The sequence below is a fragment of the Mobula birostris genome, chromosome 6 (assembly GCF_030028105.1).
Source record: "Mobula birostris isolate sMobBir1 chromosome 6, sMobBir1.hap1, whole genome shotgun sequence".
Lineage (NCBI taxonomy): Eukaryota > Metazoa > Chordata > Chondrichthyes > Myliobatiformes > Myliobatidae > Mobula > Mobula birostris.
Genome location: NC_092375.1, coordinates 145185171 through 145207357, shown reverse-complemented (window position 1 = coordinate 145207357; position 22187 = coordinate 145185171). Strand labels below are relative to the sequence as shown.

General features: G+C 41.1%; 1 pseudogene; it reads right to left on the bottom strand.

Moving 5' to 3' along the window:
* Positions 1–1364: 1364 nt before the first annotated feature.
* LOC140198606 (parathyroid hormone 2 receptor-like) overlaps positions 1365–22187 on the bottom strand; it is a 115164-nt pseudogene continuing 94341 nt past the window's right edge.

Genomic DNA, 22187 nt, shown 5'->3' with positions numbered 1-22187 from the left:
TAGCACAACTTGTTTTCCCGTTCCAGTCCAATGAGAGGTTCCACTTCGTCCATAACTTTTTAATTTCTGTCTGAACCTTTGAAGAAAGAACATTTCATTTTACTAAACAAAATTGACACTGAATTTAAGTTGAGTCTGTCATAATAACATGGCTGTACAATCACTAATTCCATAATACTTTTATAATCTGTACATTGACACAGTTGTAATGATTTTGTTCTGTTAAAGACCTTGTATACATTTGATATTATGGACAGAATTTCAGCTTCAGCTTACTGGCATGATGGTATGCGGGGTAGGGGGGTGGTGAGATTGACACAGTAGATTGTGAAGGGTGGATGAGGGAAAAGCAGACAGCAGGTCTCTGAGCTTTGCATCCCAAACATGAAACTGACATTTTGCTTCTGTGTCTTTTGACCAAGTGATGGAAGTGATATGATGCACCTGACCACATTCCAGCGCCATCATTTAAGCGCATGTTGGAAATAGTACACTGATGAAGTCTTGTGTTGGCTGGAAGCAGAAAGTAGAATGCAAATATGCAAATGATCGACCTAATTTCAGCCATATGTGGCACAGATGGCATATGCATTGGATGAGAGGGAGGAGGTTTAAAATGGATCTGAGGAGTAGAGTTTTCATACAAAGAGTGATTGGTATCTGGAATGAACTGGCCAGAGTGGTGGTGGCAAGGATAATAACAACATTCTTTGGAGGCATTTGGATGGGTAGTTGAATGAGCAGGGCACAGAGAGAAATGGAATTAATGCGGGCAAGTAGGATCAATAAAGATGGGCACAATGGTTGGCATAGAAACAGTGGGCCAAAGGGCCTGTTTCTATTCTATACAACTCTGGAGCCAGTGTAGTGGCAACATCACAGAGATATGCTGGGAGGTTGCTGCAGAAGGAAACAGTAGGAGTTTGGTTTCTTACCTTTGGATTCATATAGAGGTGAAACAACTGATGGATTGAACCAATATCTCAACAAATGGACTACTGGACCAGAGATATTCTGATCCCACCTCAGCAGCTGACAAATTTAAAATTGTTATTACGTAAATTGTGCATAAAAATCTACTAACAACAATCTCAAATCCACTATACTGTGATAAAAGTCTCAAACAAAAGAAAATCTGCAGATGCTGGAAATCCAAGTAGGCCGGAGGAACTCAGCAGCCCAGGCAGCATCAATAGAAAAGAGTACAGCTGATGTCCTGTTGAAACATCGACTGTATTCTTTACCGTAGAAGCTGCCTGAACCTGCTGAGTTCCTCCAGGATTTTGTGTGTGATAAAAGTTTCTTTGATTTATTCATGGGGCACCAATAGTTTGGCCTGTCAGTGACTGTGGACTGACCGATTTTCAACTTTGGCATAGACAGAAATTGCTGGAAGCTCTCAGCAGATCACGCAGTGCCTGTGCAAGGGACAAAAGAGTTAATGCTGTAATCCGAAGACTTTGCACAAGACTTGAAAAGTTAACATTGTTTCTCTTTCCTCAGGTTCTGTTGGCCCATTGAGTATTTCTACCACTCTCTGCTTTCATTCCAGATTTCCAGCATCTACAATTGTAGATCTTCTTGACTCTGATGGTTTCTTTGAAAAAGTATGAATAGGGAAAATGAATATTCTTTCCGAGAAAAAAAATGAGCAATCCAATCTTGCTGTGAGTGACCCCCCCCCACAAACAAAGTAAAAGAATAACTTACCTCCGTAGCACAGAAACAGTAAATGAGCGAGACAAAAAATCCCTGAAAAACAACAGGGTTTGAATGAACATCGGACTAAATTAGAAGCAGAATATCAATGTCTTAAAAACAGGGTTTGCAGAAATTTGAATTCTATACAGTCAGTGCTTTGTTCTGCTAAAATATGCTAAATAATATCCTACAATATTGTAAAATTGAAATTAATATTAATGACCAGCTTCTTCCTTCTTCCCTGCCACCCCACCCCAACCTCTTTTTGCTTAGCTCTTGAAATGGTTCCTCGAAGAATAAATTTACATCTACTGGAAGTTTCAGAAACTTTCTGCAAAATTAGCAGTCCTGCATTTGGAAGTGATACTGCAAATGTATGTCAGTGGCAATGCAGGTCAAATGTTCGCATTGTGGAACCTGTAAAGCATTAAAACTTAGTTAAAATTACCTGCATTCAGGAAAATGCTCTTTAGAATCTAGCCAGTACTACCCAAGGAAGACTTTGTGATTAGAGTAATCCTAGATCTGGAGTTGATTATCATTGATTTTAGCTAACAGATGAAAATGTAACCATTAAAATCATTGACAAAAAAGAATCAATCCACATGGTTCATGGTTAATGACTTGAATCTACTTACTGTAAAGTTAAGAATTGGAAGTGTGTATGTGGGTTTCAACTCCAGTTAAATGTAAGTAGATAAGAAACTGAAGCAGGAAAAGAGCAATAGCACCCATGCTAAGCTGATCTTGTTCTCAACAGCACCTTCTTATTTTATTCTCTTAACCCTTGCTTACCCCTAAGGTCTAAGAGTATTTTCGATCGCAACCTTGAATCTAAATCTGTTTGCTTGTTTCAGTTAATATCATAAATTTAATTCTTGCCAAGATTTATTTATAAATTATAAATAAGTTATTACACAATTACAAATCAGTATTTATTCCAATTTGGGTACTTATAAAACACAAAGCTACTGTGCAGCCAAGCCCAGCAACCCAGGTTCATTCTTGACCTCTGGCGCTGTCAATGTTGAGTTTGCAAATTCTCCCTCTGTGTGGGATTCTCTCGGCACCTCCAGTTTCCTCCCACATTCCAACAATGTGTGGGTCAATGGGTTAATTGCTGCTAGTATGTGAGTCAGTAGCAGAATCTGGGAAGAGATGTTGGGAATTTAGGGACAATAAAATGGGATTAGTGCAGATGAATATAATAGGGAGCTTGATGGTAGGTAGGGATTCTAACATGGAATTCATTTCTTTAGGAAGTTTCTCTTATGAGCTTAAGTGATTCATTGATCAATATCAGCACAGAACTGAGATTTAGAAACTTCCACCTTATTTTAACTTGTTAAAGAGATGACCGTACCTGAAACGAGTTGAAGAAAAGCTCAAAGTGCATCCTGATTTCCCATGTGATTCCACTGAAGGTGTGTGGCACACCAACAAACACAGAGTAATGGACTCCAAAGACCAACACGAGAATCAGAGTAGATCTTGCTAATTTTCTTTTTTTTTAAAAGAAGGATGAACATAATTATAATCATGATTATTGAGATAATTTGTAATATTACTTTCAAATCAACCCATTGACCAATTTAATTTTGAGCACTATTCTTCCTAATTTCTTTCCCATCCTCATCTGGAATATTTGAATTTTACAAATAATGGCTTGTCCAGATGAAGTCTCAGCACAGCAGAATGTATTGAGTGCACAGTAATCACTGAAACATGATTCAACATGAAACATTCAAACATGACTCACATTCTGAGATCCTTTCCTCTTCTCCAACTCTCCAATGAAGCATTTTATGTTGACCATTAATTCTAAAGTTATTAGAAAAATCACTACTAGGGGTACTATCCCCAATTACATACTTGGTCCTTCTCTAATCTTTTTCGATGCCTTCCCCACTTTCAAACAACCGACCTTCATCTATGTCATTCAAAGATTAAGAAATATCCCCTTTGAGTGCTCACCCAAGACACCAACACTTTTTGGTAATTTTCATCATACCCTTTCCCCACTGATTTCATTGCAATCCAGTCAACCACATCTCTCAGACTTCTCACTCACTTGCTCATGCATATCCTTGGATACTAGAAAGATTTCTGATCCACAGTTTATATTGATTTTGGGTTCTAGGTGTTATCTAACCCTAATTCAAACAATACATTTCTCATAAGATGGAACAGATATGTTTCTATAAAATCTCCTTTCATTCTTCTGAATTCCAGCGAGTACAATCCCAGGCAACTCAATCTATTCTCATAGTCTAATCTATCCCTTCATCTCTGGAATCAACCTGGTGAACCTCCTCTACACCCCCAAAGCCAGTATATCCTTCCTCAAGTAAACAGACCAGAACCGCACACAGTACTCCAGATGCGGCCTCACCAGTACTCTGTACAGTTACAGCATAACCTCCCTGCTCTTAGATTCACTCCCTCTAACAATGAAGGCCACATTTCATTTGCCTTCTTGATAGCCTGCAGCACCTGCAAAGCAACCTTTTGCAGTTCATGCATAAGCTCTCCCAAGTCCTTCTGCATGGCAGCATTCTGCAATCTTTTACTATTTAAGTAATAATCTGACCTTCCATTCTTCCTTCCAAAGTGGATGATTTTGCATTTACCAACATTGTACTCCATCTGCCAGACACTTGCCCACTCACTTAACCTATCCATATTTCTCTGCAGATTCTCCATATCCTCTGCACAATTTGCTTTTCCACTCAATTTGATGTCATCAGCAAACTTAGATACACTACACTTGGTCCTCTCTTCCAGAACATTCATGTATATCGCAAACAGTTGCGGGCCTAGCACCAACCCCTGCGACATACCGCTCACCACTGATTACCAACCAGAGAAACACTCACGTTTCCCATCTCTCTGCATCCTTATCCTATGGATAAGTCTTTTATGTGTCACCTTATCGAACACCTTCTGGAAATCCAAGTAAATAACGTCCATCTATTTTCCTCTATCCACTGCTAATAAAATAGTGGCAGCGACACTTCTTTGGCTGTGAAGCACTTGGAGATAGCAGGAAAATGTAAAACATTCCTAAATTAATAGCCTTTCTCCTCAAAATTGAATAGAAAGAGAATGTTCCTAAATGTCAGAACTTATTCCATGATTGCTTCAGAAAATGGGTTAACTTTAAAACAATGATTGTAAGCAAATGACAGCTTGTCAACAGAAGCGAAAAAACAATTATTTAAAAGGGAGTGAAAGAGTACAGTAGTACACATGCAACACGCACAAGATGCCAGATGAAATCAGCAAGCCTTTCAGCATCTCTGGTAGGGAATTAACACTCTATGTTTCAGGACAAGTCCCTTCATCAGGACTGGAAAAGAAGGGGGCAGAAGCTAGAATGGCTTTGAACACTGTTATGTAATCAAGAAGGCAAGTGTCATATATTGTCATTTAAACATTGGTATTTCATTTTCTGAAGGAATACACTGTGATTTCAAGAATGCTAGCTTCTTCAATTTACACACCAGCATCTAAAAGAAAGACATTGAAGATGAATAAACCCCTTTTGGGCCTCCAGCTGGGTACAGGTATCGATTTTAATTGATGTTTCGATGCTAGACTCTGCCATCTTCATCAGGGATGATGCCTGGGCACATCTAGTCTGATGGTATATAAACACCCCAACACCCATCCATCCTGACTGGTTAGTCCTCATCCAATCAGGTTTCCGCTGTCCCACCTTGCTTACAACGAATTCCAGTTCGTATTTAGAGCAAGACCTTCGTCTTTATTAAAATTCTTTTTCTCTAGTTTTATTTCAATGGCTTCTTGCACCAGGCGGCCCCAAAACTCATTGGCACAGCACAGTAGTTTTGTGCTTTTGAAGTCAATCCTATGGCCATTGCAAAGGCAATGTTCTGCTACCGCTGACTTCTCCAGGTAACCCAAAGGGATACACCTCCTGTGCTCCTTAATGTGGGTTTCCACTGTGTGTTGCTGCTCAGTATTCACAGGGAATCCTGTAAACGCTAGCCAGCCTGACTCCCAGGTCTTCTTTGACCTGCATAAATTGTGATTTGACCTTCCTTACAGATTTGAGGATCGTATTAATCCAGTATTTCTTCAGGATCCTGGTGCTCCTTCCAGAAACCGTGGAAATATAGGAAAACTGGTTAAAATCAATACCGGTACCCAGCTGGAAGCCCAAGAAGAGTTTATTCGTCACGTATGCTGGGAAAGCACTGGATCCTTTAGACAGCGAAGATATTTGCAAACTCTTGTCAAACTTTACTAAGCTTTGTGCATGTGACTACAGATCTCCTTTCTTGAAATCTTTTGAGGCCAGGGAGGGAACAATGAGTCACTAAACCTCCATGTTTTTTAACAGCCACATAAGGCATGAAAATGGAGTGGAAGGTGAGAATGCACATTTCCAATGTGAAATTTGCAAGGTTATATTTTAATAAGGGGGTTTGCATTGTCTATCCAATAACTCCCTCTAGCATGCAAATTATCACTGTAATGTCTGTCACGTTTATAGTATTGGCTGCTGTACCACTTTAAAGATTGAGCCAAGTTTACATGTTACTAACTGTTTTCTGTTGCTGCATTGTTTAATGCAGAAGCTGTCAGACATGTGGCTGCTTCTGCGGTGTAGGAACACAGTAAAATTGCTATCCACCTCTTCACAAGTTCTTTTATTAATAAAGTACATAGTTTACTGATTAACCTCCAGTATGTTAAAATGTGTTTGAGGAAGTCACTGAAGTGTACTGTCAGAAGCACTGGTTGATGAAACATAAAATTAACTTCAGGCACTGTGCATGAATTGGAAAACTGGAAATTGGGTATGAGCCCTTCAAATGGGACAACGTGTTGATGTATATCAAGAGATAGAAAGCTGAGTGACTGCAGTGAGCAATGGAAAAATACAGTTTCCTGGGCTGCTGGATTCCCAGGCAAGTAACAAGTCTAAAAAGAGAGACAGTAGACAAGGAGTTCATATTATGTGTGACGCCCACAATATGGCACCTAGTAAATGTTCCATATCATGATATTCTGTTACATGAAGCTGCGTCAATGGAATATGAATCAAGAAACACGAATTGAAATTTTGCATATATCTATTCACTTCAACTCCAATCTCCTGCCTTCTCCCTGTAACCTTTCATGCCCTGACATCAGGAATCTATCAACCTCATCAACTTCTGACTACAGAAATTCCTCCTAATCTCCATTCTAAATGGATGTCTCTCTGTTCTGAGGTTGTACCCTCTGGTCCTAGACTCTCCCACTATAGGAAACATCATTTCCACATCCACTCTATCTAGCTCTTTTAATATTTGATAGGTTTCAATCTGATTCCCTCTCCCCTCCCCCCCCCCGCCACTTATTGTTCTGAATTCCAGCAAGTACAGGCCCAGAGTCATCAAACACTCCTCATACGATAAGCCTTTCATTCCTGGTATAACTTTCATGAACCTCTTTTGAAGACTCTCCAATATCAGCACATCCCTTCTTAGATAAGGGGCCCAAAACTGCTCGCAATACTCCAAGTGAGGCCTCATCAATGCCTAATAAAGCCTCAGTATTACATCCTTGTTTTTATATTCTAATCCTCTCAAAATAAATAAAAAAATATTGCATTTGCTTTCCTCACCACTGAACTCAAACTGCAAGTTAACATTTGCACCCAAATCCTTTTGTACCTTGGATTTTTGAATTTTCTTCCCATTTAGAAAACACTCTTATGTTTTTATTTCTCATGTGTGGCACCTTGTCAAAAGCCTTCTGAAAATCCAAATACACACATCCACCAATTCTTGGATAAGATAGAAATCCACTGAAAGTTTCAAGTGTATGTCAAGAATTACTGCATTTTTCTAAATTTAAATGTGTATCATTAAAAAGTAAAATTATGTCTAAATTATTTTATTAGATGGAAGTATCTCCTCCATGGTAGGGAGGTGGGACTCACCACTCAAATAGTGGGTATTGGCGGCTAGACCTCGCTGTGTAGGTTGATACAGTACAACCTCCCGATAGTAAGGGTACGTGTAGATACCTATATTGGATGGGGCTTAAAATCTTCTTTTGAGTTTACAGCTTTATAGAAAGTGAAAATACCACGACAGTGGGAGGAAACAGCAGCGCCTGGTCACAGGGAGAATATACATGATCTTCACAAACTGTAGTGGGAATTACACCCCAATCACTGGTGCTGTAAGGCATTATGCTGTGTCAAGACGGTGATCAGGTGGATGAAATGTGTCACTGGTAGGTGGATGAAACCAGGAAGGGGAAGGGTATGAAACTAGCTGACGGGTGCTGGAGAGAAGCATTGGAACGGAAGCAAAATAGGAGGACCGAAAGTGGATCAGAGGGAAAGAGAGGGGAACATAGGAGGTAAGGGTTATTTAAATTGGAAAACTTGGTGTTAATATCCTTGGACTGTAGACAGCCAAGGTGCTTTTCCTCTATTTGAAGCCTTGGTCCCTGTGCTGGCAGTGAAGAAGGCAAATGATGGACATTATTATGGCAATCGGAAGACAGCTTAATTGGCAGTCATTAACAAATATGATTAAAGATGTACTTGAGCTGTTAAGTCCTAGACCAAAATTGTGTAAATTTAATTATAAATTAATTGAAAATGGAAAGATATCAATAATCAGGTGAAGGTTTAAGCAAAAATGTCATTCTTGTAAATTAGTGGCAAAACAGCTTTAATGACTCAGTAATTGGGAGAATGCACAATTCACAGAGTAGCTCTTCCTCGCTACTGGATGATCTTCACATTACCAACAGTAGACGTACTTTCTATTGTATAGAGCTTTCCATTATTCCAGTCTATCATATTTAGAGTATGAAAACAATTATAGGACATGGATAGTACTCCAAGCAGAGCTCTTAAATAAATATCTATCATGGGAAGAACAGTTATAATTGGTGTACACTTTCAAGAAAGCACTAACAATGTGACACCTCATTAAAGTAATGCTATTTCAGCAATGAAAATTTCCTGTGGAGCATAACAGTGTGCTGAGGGGCAGAGAGGAACCATATGATGAAATAACAGATATTGCAAGCAACTGAAACTAAAATAATTGATTTAGTAGTTATGTGTAAGTCAAAGAAAACACACTGAAAATAAGAAAATTCAAGTAGGATATAAGAAATGGTAGCAGAATTAGGCCATTTGGCCCATCAAGTCTGCTCTGACATTTGATCATAGCTGATTTAATTTCCTTCTCAACCCCATTCTTCTGTCTTCTCCCTGTAACCTCTGATTCCCTTACCAATCAAGAGCATATCAACCTCCACTTTAAATATACCCAAATGCCTTGGCCACCACAGCCCTTTGGGACAGAGGATTCCATAGATTCTCCACTCTCTGGCTAAAGAAATTCCTCTTCACCTCTGTTCTAAAGGGAAGTCTTTCTATTCTGTGACTGTGCCCCCAGTCCTCGACTCCCCAACTATAGGAAGCATCCTCTCCACATCCACTCCATATAGGCCTTTCAATATTTGATAGTTTCCAATCAGATCCCACCCCCCCACCCCCCATTTTACTAAACTCCAGCAAGTACAGGTCCAGAGCCATAAAACACAAGTCATACATTAACCTTTACATTCTGGGAATCTTTCTCGTAAACCTCTGGATTCATTCCAATGCCTGAACATGCTTTCGTAGATATGAAGCTAAAATCTGCCCACAATACCCCAAATGTGGTCTGACTAATGCCTTATAAAACCTCAGCATTACATTACTGCTTTTATATTCTAGTACTCATAAAATGAATGCTAACATTGCCATTGCCTTCAAAACCACCAACACAACCCGCATGCTACATTTAGGGAATCCTGCCCGAGGACTCCCAAGTCCTTCTGCAGACTCCCTTCTTCCTCAACATTACCTGCCCCTCCACCTATAATTATATCATCCACCAACTTGTCCACAAAGCCATCAATTCAGTCAACATATATTGTAACACAAAACAGTAGTGGACTCAACACCAACTTCTGTAGATCGCCACAAGTTACTGGCAGCCAACTAGTAAAGGCCCCATTTATTCCCACTCTTTGCCTCTTGCCTGTCAGCCAATTTTCTGCCCATGCTAGTATCTTTCCTATTATAGCACGGGCTCCTATCCTGCTTAGCAGCCTCACTTACTATATTGCATGTCCTCACTTTTCTTTTTATGCGCTCTTTGCCTTACTTTGACAACCGTGATTGCCTCATTTTCCCTTTGAGTGATTCTTCCTTGGGATAAACCAATTCTGCATCTTCCAGATTGTTCCCAAACACCCTAGCCATTACTGCTCTATCGTGATCCCTGTTATTGTCCTCTCCGAATCAACTTTGCCTCCGTAGTTACCTTTATTCCACTGTAATACTGAAACATCCAACTTCAGCTTCTCCCTCTTAAACTGCATGGTGAATTCTATCATATTATGATCACTACCTCCTAATTTAAGATCCCTAATTAAATGTAGTTCATTACATAACAAACAGTATGTAATTTCCTTAGTGGGCTTGACAGGCTGGCCAACTGGATACAAAATTGACTTGGTGGAAATAGATAGAGGGTGCAGTGAAAGGACATTTCTCTGGTTGGTCCACTGCTGTTCATCATCTATAATAACAATATGTATGAGAATGTACTTGGCGTCGTTGGTAATTTTGCCGATGACACCAAAATTGGTGGTATAATGGATAGTTAAGAAGATTATCCAGAGTTACAACAGAGTTTAGATCAATTGGAAAAATGGGCCAAGGAATGGCAAAGGGAATTTAATGAAGGCAAATATGATGTGTTAAAGGAGGGAAGGATATACAGTACACAGTGAATGGGAGGTGCCTGGTGATCATTGTGGAATGGAGAGATCGGGGTACAGGTACCTAGTCCCCAGAAAGAGGTGACAAGGGTAGACAAGGTGGGGAACAAGGCATTTGTCAGCTTTGCCTTCATCAGTCAGGGCAATGCATGGAAGAGTTACAGCTACACAGGACTACACTTAGAGTATTATGTGCAGTGCAGTTCCCTTTGCCCTGTTACAGGATGGATGTCATTAAGCTGAAACATTCACAAGGATGTTACATGGACTGGAGGGCTTGAATTATGCAGAGAGAATGGGCAAGCTGGGGCTTTTTGCCCTGGAGTATAGTAGGCATATATAAATTTAAATTCATTTGAGGCATAGATAAGGTGGAGAGTCATAACCTTTTTCCTCAGGTCAGGTAGAGTAAGGCATAGGTTTAAGGAGAGGAGGGAGAGATTTAAAGGGGACCCGAGGGCCAACCTTTTCAGACAGGGTCATGCGTATGTAGAATGAGCTGCCAGAGGAAATTGTTCAACTCCAATATTTAAAAGGGATTTAAACAGCATATGGACAAGAAAAGTTCAGAAGAATATGGGTCAAATGCAGGAAAATGGGATTAGCTCAGGCAGGCAACATGATTGGTGTGGTGTTAGGCTGAAGAGCCTATTTTGAACAGGACTCTATGGATCAATGAAGCAATATATGAGAAAAATTAGATTTTTAAATTGAAGTTTAGAGAAAATTGGTTGTTCTATCCTTGGGGATTGTCTCCAGCCCTGTATAAGCAACCCTTCTTATTGGATTCAATCGTAAACCACAATCTTTGATGTTTAAAGAGACTGCAGGCCCCTCTGAAAGGGGACTAAGACCACTGACACTTCTGACGGCACAGATTCAGTGTGCTGACCAACACAAAAGAATTGGACTGTGACAATCCCCTGGTTCTGATTGTGAACAGACTGACATTTGTTTCCATGTATGTCAAGGAGGCAGGAAACTACATCAACAGTAAAAATCTCACTGGGGCCTGGTCAAGCTAGTGCCATTTCAAAGTTACACTTTGGATAGGTGCAATGGAAGCCATCATTGACTGTCCTCCAGCTTTCCACTCAGTCAAAGCCAAGGCTATGTGGTCTGTGCGTGACACCCCAGGATATGCTGCACTTGCAGCAAGCTAGGGGACAAGGCAGTTCTCAGAACATCAGTTCCAGAAACTGCAAACAGGAAAATCACCAGATAAAATGGTGCAAGGAGAGCAGGTGCTGCAAACTGTGTGGAGAGACAGACATTGTATGCCAGAAATTTTTCTTCAACGCAGGCAGTAGGAGAGGGTCCTCCACTGAATAGAACATTTCCCCTCCATTTTCAAGGCTTCAGTCAAACATGTGTCCAGTAAAGGGAAAGAAGAACAATTGCTGTCAGCCCTGCCTTTTCCCCAGTTGATGGTCCATAGAAGAGGAGGTAGTGCAGTATCCAACTTGTCCGTCTTCTGGAATCCAAGGGTAATTCAGCACCCAATGCACCAGACCCTCAGGAAACAAGGAGGAGTATACCATCTGACCACCAGGTCTTCAGGAAACAAGGAAGGCTGTATCATCTGACCACCAGTATCTTATGAAACCAGGATGGATGTACCATCTGAGCACTTAAGAAAACTGCAAGCAAAATTGGACCTGACACACTCCATTTGCAGGAATGTGGGGACAATGCAGGACACGAAGCACCTCAGCCTCGGGAAATGAGGAGCCATGCACTATCCAATTCACTCTAACCAGATGTAAAATTCAAGATTGGTCTGCTCTGAAACGAGTACACTCCAGCTCTGAAGAATGAATGGATGTCCATCTTCCAGCAGCTTCTCCTGTTCCTGGCTTCATTCCAGTCAGAATTCTGAGTGGTAACTTCAACAGCATGGACAATCATTGTATCTCTGTCCAGACTTGGCAAACACACATTTCACAAAGAGGTGGATGACCACCTCATCCACACTGCAGTTACCTTGAGGTCTGCATTTTGGGATAGAGACTGACTATGCATGAAGGATCTTGCATGTACAGCCCTTCTCATTACTAGCCAAGTGAGGTCTTGGTGCTTGTTTGAGAGCTTTGGTGATAAGATTAACAAAGAACATCAGCATCTATGGAAAAGAGTACAGTCGACATTTCGGGCTGAGACCCTCCATCAGGATGAGAAAAAATGATGAGGAGTCAGAGTAAGAAAGTGGGGGGAGGGGAGGAAGAACCACAAGGTATTAGGTGAAACGGGGGCCGTGGGGGAAAGGGTGAAGTAAGGAGCTGGGAAGTTGATTGGTGAAAGAGATACAGGGCAGGAGAAGGGGAAATCTGATAGGAGAGGACAGAAAGCCATAGAAGAAAGAAAAGGGGGAGGAGCACCAGAGGGAGGTGATGGGCTGGTAAGGAGATAAGGCGAGAGAGAGAAAAGGGAGTGGGGAATTATGAGGGGGCGGGGCGCGAAATTACCAGAAGTTCAAGAAATCGAAGTTCATGTCATCAAGTTGGAGGCTACCCAGACAGAATATAAAGTGTTGCTCCTCCAACGGGAGTGTGGTCACATTGTGACAGTGGAGGATGGATAGACATATCAGAATGGAAATGGGGAGTAGAATTAAAATGGGTGGCCACTGGGAGATCTTGATTTTTCTGGCGGACAGAGCTTTGGTATTCGGCAAAGTGGTCTCTCAGTCTGCATCGGGTCTCACCAATATACAGGTGGCCACACTGGGAGCACCGGATATAGTAGATTATCCCAACAGACTCACAGGTGAAGTGTCGCCTCATCTGGAAGGGCTCACCTGTATATCACTGAGACCCAAACGCAGACTGGGAGACCGCTAGGCCAAGCACCTACGCTCCGTCTGCCAGAAAAATCGAGATCTCCCAGTAGCCGTCCATTTTAATTCTACTTCCCATTCCCATTCCGGTATCAGTCTATGGTCCCCTCTACTGTCGTGATGAGACCACACTCAGGTTGGATTTGCAACACCTTGTATTCTGTCTGGGTAGCCCCCAACTTGATTGCATGAACATTGATTTCTCAATCTTCCAGTCATGCCCCCAACTCCTCTCCTTCACCATTCCCCATTCCCATTTCCCTCTCACCTTATCTCCTTACTTGCCTATCACCTCCCTCCCTCTGGTCTTCCATGGCCTTCTGTCCTCTCCTATCAGATTCCTCTTTCTCCAACCCTGTATCTCTCTCACCAATCAACTTCCCAGCTCTTTATTTCACCCCTCCTCCCACCTCCCGGTTTCACCTATCACCTTGTGGTTCTTCCTCCCCTCCCCCAACTTCCTTATTTTGACTCCTCATCTTTTTTCATCAGTCCCGCTGAAGGGTCTCAGCCTAAAATGTTAACTGTATTCTTTTCCATAGATGCTGCCTGGTCTGCTGAATTCCTCCAGCATTTTGTGTGTGTTGAATAGACAAACAATAGGCTTATTCCGGAGGTGAACGGCAAATGAACTGAAACGGAATTTGACACTGGTTCAGCTGTTTCAGTAATTCCACAAATTAAGTTTGAATGGCATTTCAAAGATATTGAACTGAAGCCTCCAGATATCCAACCGAGAACTTATACTAGAGAAAAGATAACTCCTGTGGGAATGACTTTTGTAACAATGAAATTCGACAACTAACAAGCCACAATGGGCTTATATGTAGGAAAAGCAGGAGGACCAGCATTGTGGGGACTTGAATGGCTCAGACAAACACAATATGACTGGAGATCCATCCGCCATTCGCATTCCACACCCCCGCCAAAGAGACAACGGAAAGTGAATTAAGAAAAGTGCTGGATGCTGCCACAGCAATGTTCAAGGATGGCATTGGAAAACTCAAACATATCAAAGGTAAAATAGTGTTAAATGAAAATGCCACACCCAAATTTTACAAATACCATCTGGTTCCTTATATCATCCCTCATAATGTAGCCAGCAAGCTAGACCGCATGGAGACTGAAGAAATTATTTCCAAGGTTGAGTGGAGCACATGGGCATCGCCAGCGGTCCCAGTAGCCAAGAACAATGGTTCTGTCAGGATCTGTAGTGATTTTAAGGTCACTATCAACCTAGTACTAAAAGTAGATCAATACCTTGTGCCCAGGATAGAGGATATCTTTGCAAACCTTTCTGGAGGAAAACACTTCAGCAAAGTGGACTTAGCTGAGGCCCACATAGATATGGAGATGGAAGAAGAGTCCAAAGTGTTTTTCAACATAAACACTCACAAAGGGGTTTCTCAGCATAATAGGGTTGTTTTTGTTGTAGCATCTGCACTCTGGCAGAAAGCTGTGGACCAGGTGTTGCAAGGTTGGCCAGTCACTCAGTTTTACCTGGTTGACATCATTGTTACTGATGAGGATGACAAGGAACATCTCCAAAATGTCAGGACAATGTTAAAAGGATTAAAAGATTATGGGTTCAGAACATGATGCAACAAGCATGAATCTTTTAAACCAAGTATTACTTACTGTGGTCACCCCAATGATGCACAAGAATTACACAAGTGTGCTGAGAAAATTCAAGTAGTACTGGGTGCCCCAAGGCCGAAGGACATTACAGTCCTTTTTAGGATTTGTCAAGACACAATTGCAAGATCAAATTCATGAGAAAAACTCACCATAAAATTGCTGATGGATTGTCCCGTTCACCTTTGGAAAAGGAAGTACCTGAAAAATTTACAAATGAGAACACTCCTCTTGACCTGTTCTCCCTAATGCAAATCAGAAAGTCTAAAGAATGCACTGCGAGTAATGTCAGGAGAACACACTGCCCTGACATTGATTCAGAAGATTGCCAATTTCCTCCTTGCATGTCGCAATGCAGCAGACTCCACAGCCAACAACTCACCAGCCATGCTGTACCTGGGTCATCCCCTACACTTATGCTTGGATCTCCTTAAACCCAAACTCAGAAGGAGTATGCAGGACAAACAGATAAGCCAAATGGAGGGCTCCTTAAACAAGGAGGTTCCATATTTCACTCCTGGACAAACAATCCTGGCGAGAGACTACAGAGGTGATCAAAAGAGGGTACTTGGCAAGTTTAGGGACAGAACTGGCCCACTCTCCTTCATAGCTGAGATTGCAGTTGATTCCATCTGGAGACTGCACAAAGATCAATTGAGGAGAGAAGAGTTCATTGTTAGAGAAGATGTGTGTCCAGATCTGTCAGAGCCACTTCCTGCAGTCCCAGAGTCAACTCCTACAACCACCACAGAGGAGGCCCGAAAACCGGAGGTTGCTTCACAACCAGGTCTCTCCTGCTGAGCAGGATAACCCACAAGAATAAGAAAGCCTCCACAGTGAATAAATCTTTAGGCCCGAATGGAACGATTCAAAATTTACTATGCTGTGGATGTCTGTATAGGACTTATATTATGTAGTATACTGTATATATAGTTGAGATGCATTCTATATTGAGTTAGAGTTTATAGCTAGGTAGGGAGGTGTGTCGTGTATTTAATATTTCAGTAATATTTGAGTAATATTGTAGATATATTGTTTGAGCAATCTTTGTTTCAATAATTTATTACAGATTATATGTAAAAGGTACGTGAATGACATATGTCATTGCATCATATGGATGTATCTCGCTAAAAGTAAAATTAAGAATGTACACAAGTTATTCTGGCTCCGTGTTTTTATTCAATTAGTTTTTGTGTCTTTGATCTACAAAACATAACTCACTGACAGTCTACTTGGGAAACCATCCCACAGGGTTCACTATCTCCTTCTGCCACAGAGCCTCCAGGACATCCTGTGCAGACTGTAGCCTGTCAGACTTGTGGTCCAACAGTTCTTAAGTCATAGTTTGTACAAGTGGTTGCACCTATCACTGCACAGGACCAGAAAGAATCTTAAAGTCTGGATAGTCCAACTATACACCAAAATAGACTGTATCAAACTTTAAGTTAACAGTCTCATTTTCTCTTCATCTGCTCTAATTAACCATTTTCTAAAGGATTATGAATTACATTCAACATTTTGTCTGCATGTACTTACTTAATAATTTTATTATGTTTTTACTTATATTTATTTAATCTATGAACTGCTACTACCTCTGAAAGCTCTGTATTCAATGGGTTATTGCTAATTAGAGCTGAGTTTCTTTTTGATTCGTTTATCAGTAAGCATGTATTAGCCTGTCTCGCTCTGCATTTCACATGAAAAGACAAATTCAAACAAGATAAACTCAGCTGTAGTGCATGTCAAGATCATTATCACACTTCAACATCATATAATCCTTCTGATGTAGTATGCTTGTAAAGGTATTTAAATATTAATGTTAAAGAGCAAAGCTTTTTTTTATGATTTGGATGTCTGTGGAGCTTGATTGTTCTGAGTTTGACTAGTATCTTTTGCTTGTTGAGTTTCTGCAGTGCTAAGAGTGTAGCTTGTTCACAAGCTGATTAATGCTTGAAGGTAGACATAGGGAACTTATACTGGAAAAAAACTGACAGAGGAAATGCATGTGTAGGATTTTGAATATATTATATGTAGCAGAGAGCTGATTCAGGTTATTAATCTAGTTTTACTTACTCAGTACAAACTGGGTGCTTATAATATGTGTGTTTGTTTGTTCATGCCATCTCTAATGCTGTGAAGTTCAAAGTTCAAAGTAAATATATTATTAAAGTACATATTTATTTTACCATCTACAACCCTAAGGTTCATTTTCTTGTAGGCAATCACCGTAAATACAAGAAACACAATAGAATCAACAACAAAACAAACAATAAAACCAAACTGCAAATACAAAAAGAGAAGGAAAAAGGTAATAATAAATAACTAAGCAATAAAAATGGAAAATATGAGCTGACGCTCTTGAAGGTAAGTCCACAGGTTGTTGGAGCAGTTCACTGTGAGTGAAGTTATCCCCTCTAGTTCAAGAGGAATAATAACCGTTCATAATCCTGGTGGTGTGGGTCCCGAGGCTCCTACATCTTCTTCCTGATGGCAACAGTGAAAAGAGAGCATGGTCTGGATGGTGGGGGTCCTTGATAATGGATGCTGCTTTCCTGTAATAGCGCTCCATGTAGATGTGCTCAATGGTGGGGAGGTCTTTACCCATGATGGACTGGGCCATATCCACTACTTTTTGTAGGCTTTTCCGTACAAGGTCATTAGTGTTTCCATAAGCAGGCCACAATGCAACCAGTTAATATACTCTTCATCACACATCTATAGAAGTTTGTCGAAGTTTTACATGACATTGAATCTTGGCAAAATTCTAAGAAAGTAGAGGCACTGTCGTGCTTTTTTCTCATAATAGCACTTACGTGCTGGATCCAGGATCCACCTCAGTTCCCCCAAAGAGGACTGGCTCATGGACCTCCAGTTTCCTCCTACTGAAGTAAATGATCATTTCCTTTATCTTACTGACATTGAGTGAGAGGTTGTTGCTGTGGCACCACTCAGCCGGTTTTTCAATCTTCCTCCTATATGCTGATTCATAACCACCTTTGGTTCACCCAATGTCAGTGGCATCATCGGCAAACTTGAATATGGCATTGGAGTTGTGTTTAGCCTCACAGTCATAAGTGTAAAGCAAATAGAGCAGAGGGCTAGGCACACAGCCTTGTGGTGCACTTGTGCTGAGGTAGATGTTATTGCCAATCCAAACTGACAGGTTTGCAAGTGATCCAATAGCACAAGGAGGTATTGAGGCCTTGGACTTGAAGCTTATTGATTAGCTTTGAGGGGATGATAGTATTGAATACCAAGCTGTAGTCAGTTATCTTAGATTGGGTGTTGTGTAAGAACCCAGATTTTATTAGTCAGCTTAACATAAAGAAACCCTTAGGAGGCAGTGATCATAATATGATTGAATTCATACTGCATTTTCAGAGGGAGAAGCTTCAGAGGGAAGAGCATCCTGGTGTATGCATCTTCATTGTCCAAGTGTTCCAGGATTGAGTGAAGAGCCAAGGAAATGGCATCTACTCTGGACCTGTTGTGATGGTAGGCAATCTGGAGTGGATCCCAAGTCACTTTTCAGGCAGGAGTTGATATGTTTCACCACCAGCCTCACAAAGCACTTCATCACAGTGAATATAAATGCCTCTGGATTTCAGTCATTGAGGCAGGTTACCTCCAGCCCCTATTCCTACCCCTAATACTAATGGCATCCCTCAATGGAAAGGCCCCCCACCAATCATGTATGTCGCAGCATTAGAAATGTGAATATATCTGACAAAAATGTACTTTAACTGATGACTCCCAATAACTGCATATAACATTCATTTGTCCAAGCAGTTCAGTGCTGAGAATAATTTAATATTGAACAGTAGCATTAACTCAGAACGCAGAACTGAAGGTGCTGTATTTAAATGCATGTAGCATTTGGAATAAGGTGGATGAGCCTGTGGCCAATTAGAGATTGGTCGGTATGAAATTGTGGACATCACAGAATCATGGCTGAAAAAAGGTCATTGTTGGGAGTTCAGCATCAAAGGTTATATTTTGTATCAAAAGGACAGGAAGGAAGGTGTAGGCGGTGGTGTGGCTCTATTGGTAAGTGATAGAAAACATAGAAAAGAAACATAGAAAATAGGTGAAGGAGTAGGCCATTCGGCCCTTCGAGCCTGCACCGCCATTCAGTATGATTATGGCTGATCATCCAACTCAGAACCCTGTACCAGCCTTCCCTCCATACCCCCTGATCCCTTTAGCCACAAGGGCCATATCTAACTCCCTCCCTCTAAAGATGGAATTACATCTTTAGAAAGAGGTGACATAGGGTCAGAGAGTGTCAAATATTTATGGGTGGAGTTAAGAAACTGCAAAGGTGAAAAAAAACATTATGAGAATCAAATGCATGCCTCCAAATAGTAGCCAAGATGTGGAGTTGAGATTGCAAAGGGAGCTGGAAAGGGCGTGTAATAAAGGTATGTAATAATGTAATTTCACAATTGTACTGGGGGACTTCAATGTGCAAGGAGATTGGGAAAATCAGGTTGGTTTCAGATTGCAAGAGAGGGAATTTGTTGAAAGCATACCAGATGGCTTTTTAGAGCAGTTTGTACTCAACCCAACAAGAGGAAAAGTTATCTTAGATTGGGTGTTGTGTAAGAACCCAGATTTTATTAGTCAGCTTAACATAAAGAAACCCTTAGGAGGCAGTGATCATAATATGATTGAATTCATACTGCATTTTCAGAGGGAGAAGCATAAGTCACATGTATCAGTTTTGCAATGGAATAAAGGAATTACAGAGGGATGAGAGAAGAGCTTGCCCAGGTGGATTGGAGGGGGATACTGGCAGGGACGACAACAGAACAGAGGTGGCTGAAGTTTCTGGGAATAGTTCGCAAGGCGCAGGATAGATATGTCCCACCGAAGAAGTTCTCAAGGGGCAGGTGTAGGCAACTGTGGCTGACAAGGGAAGTTAAGGACTACATAAAAAACAAGGAAACGGCATATAAGGTAGCAAAAGTGAGTGGGAAGTTGGATGATTGGGAAGCTTTTAAAATCCAACAAAAGGCAAATAAAAAACTCATAAGAAGGGAAAAGATGAACTATGAAGGCAAACTAGCCGATAATATAAAGCAGGATACTAAAAGTTTTTTTTCAGATATAGAAAGAATAAAAGGAAGGTGAGAGTTGATATTGGACCACTGGAAAATGATGCTGGTGAGGTAGTAATGGGGGACAAAGAAATGGCAGATGCACTTAATAAGTACTTTGCTTCAGTCTTTACTGTGTATGCCAGATGTCAGTGTTTGTCAGGGAGCAGGAGTGAGTGCTATTGCTATTGCAAAGGAAAAGGTGCTAGGCAAACTGAACGGCCTTCAAGCAAGTCACCTGGACCAGATGGACTACATCCCAGAAACCTGAAAGAGGTTGCTGAAGAGATAATGGATGCATTGGTTATAATCTTTCATGAATCTGGAAAATCGCAAATGTCACTCCACTCTTTAAGAAGGGAGGAAGACAAAAGATAGGAAATGATAGGCCAGTTAGCCTAACCTCAGTGGTTGGGAAAGTGTTGGAGTCCATTATTAATGACAGCGTTTTGGGGTACTAGGAGACTAATGATAAAATAAGTCAAAGTCAGCATGCTTTCTGTGAAGGGAAATATTGCCTGACAAATCTGTTAGAATTCTTCGTGGAAGTAACAAGCAGACTGGACAAAGTGGATATCATTAACTTAGATTTTCAGAGGGCATTTGATAAGGTGCCTCACATGAGGCTGCTTAACAAGATAAAATCCTATGATGTTACAGGAAATGTACTGGCATAGATAGAGGAATGGCTGATAGGCAGGAGGCAGTGAGTAGGAATAAAAAGGTCCTTTTCCGGTGGCCACCAGTGACGAGTGGCATTCCTCAGGGGTCAGTATTGGGACCGCTATTTTTCACATTGTTTGTCAATGACTTAGATAGTGCAATTAATGGCTTTCTGACCAAGTTTGCGGATGATACAAAGATAGGTGGAGGGGTAGGTAGTGCTGAGGAAGCAGCAGGATTTAGACAAATTGGAAAAATGGGCAAAAAGTGGCAGATGGAACACAGTCCTGGGAAGTGTACGATAATGCATTTTGGTAAAAGTGCAGACTATTATCTAATGGGGAGAACGTTCAAACATCACAGGTGCAGGGGGAATTAGAAGTCCTCATGCAAGACTCCCAGAAGGTTAATTTACAGGTTGAGTTTGTGGTAAAGAAAGCAAATGCAATATTGGGATTTATTTCAAAGGGAATAGAATATAAAAGCAGAGAGGTAACATTGATGCTTTATAAGACACTAGTCAGGCCACACTTGGAATATTATCAACAGTCTTGGGCCCCTTATCTCAGAAAGGATGTATTGTCATTGGTGAGAGTCCAGAGGAGGTTCACAAGCATGATTTTGGGAATGAAGCGTTAACATATGAGGAGCATTTGACAGCTTTGGGCCTGTACTCACTGGAATTTAGAAGAATGCATGGAGATCTCATTGAAACCTACAGAATGTTGAAAGGACTAGATAAGGTGGATATGGAGAGGATGTTTCTTCTGGTGGTGGTATCCAGAACTCGAGGGCACAGCCTCAAAATTGAGGGGTAATCATTTATAATAGAAGTAAGGCAGAATTATTTTAGCTAAAGTGTGGTGAATCTGTGGAATGCTCTGCCACAGACTGCGGTGGAGGCCAAGCCCGCGGGTATATTCAAAGCAGAGGTTGATAGATTCCTGATTGGTCGGGGAATCAAGGGACATGGTGAGAGGGCAGGTGTACGGGGTTGAATGGGATCCGAGATGAGCCATTCTGAAGTGATGGAGCGGACTTGATAGGCTGAATGGCCTAATTCTGCTCCTATGTCTTATGGTCTTATGGTATAAGCCTGGAATAGATTGGTAAACTGTAGACACGAAGAATTTTGTTTAAAAATGATGTTAGGCAGTAATGGATCAGAGAGAGTGAGGAAAGGATACCTTCTTATAAAGTATTCAGGGAAGATAGGTTAGGAGAAAGTATCTACACACTTTCATTTTTTTCATTTATTTTGGAGATACAGCACAGTAACAAGGCCTTCAAGAGGAGAATCCAAAGGAAACCCATGTGGTCACAAGATGAATGTATAAACACTTTATGTCAGCAGTGGACTTGATCCTGGGTTGCTTGCTCTGTAATAGTGTTATGCTATCTGCTACACTGCAATGCTATCTAATGCTACTGTGCTACCC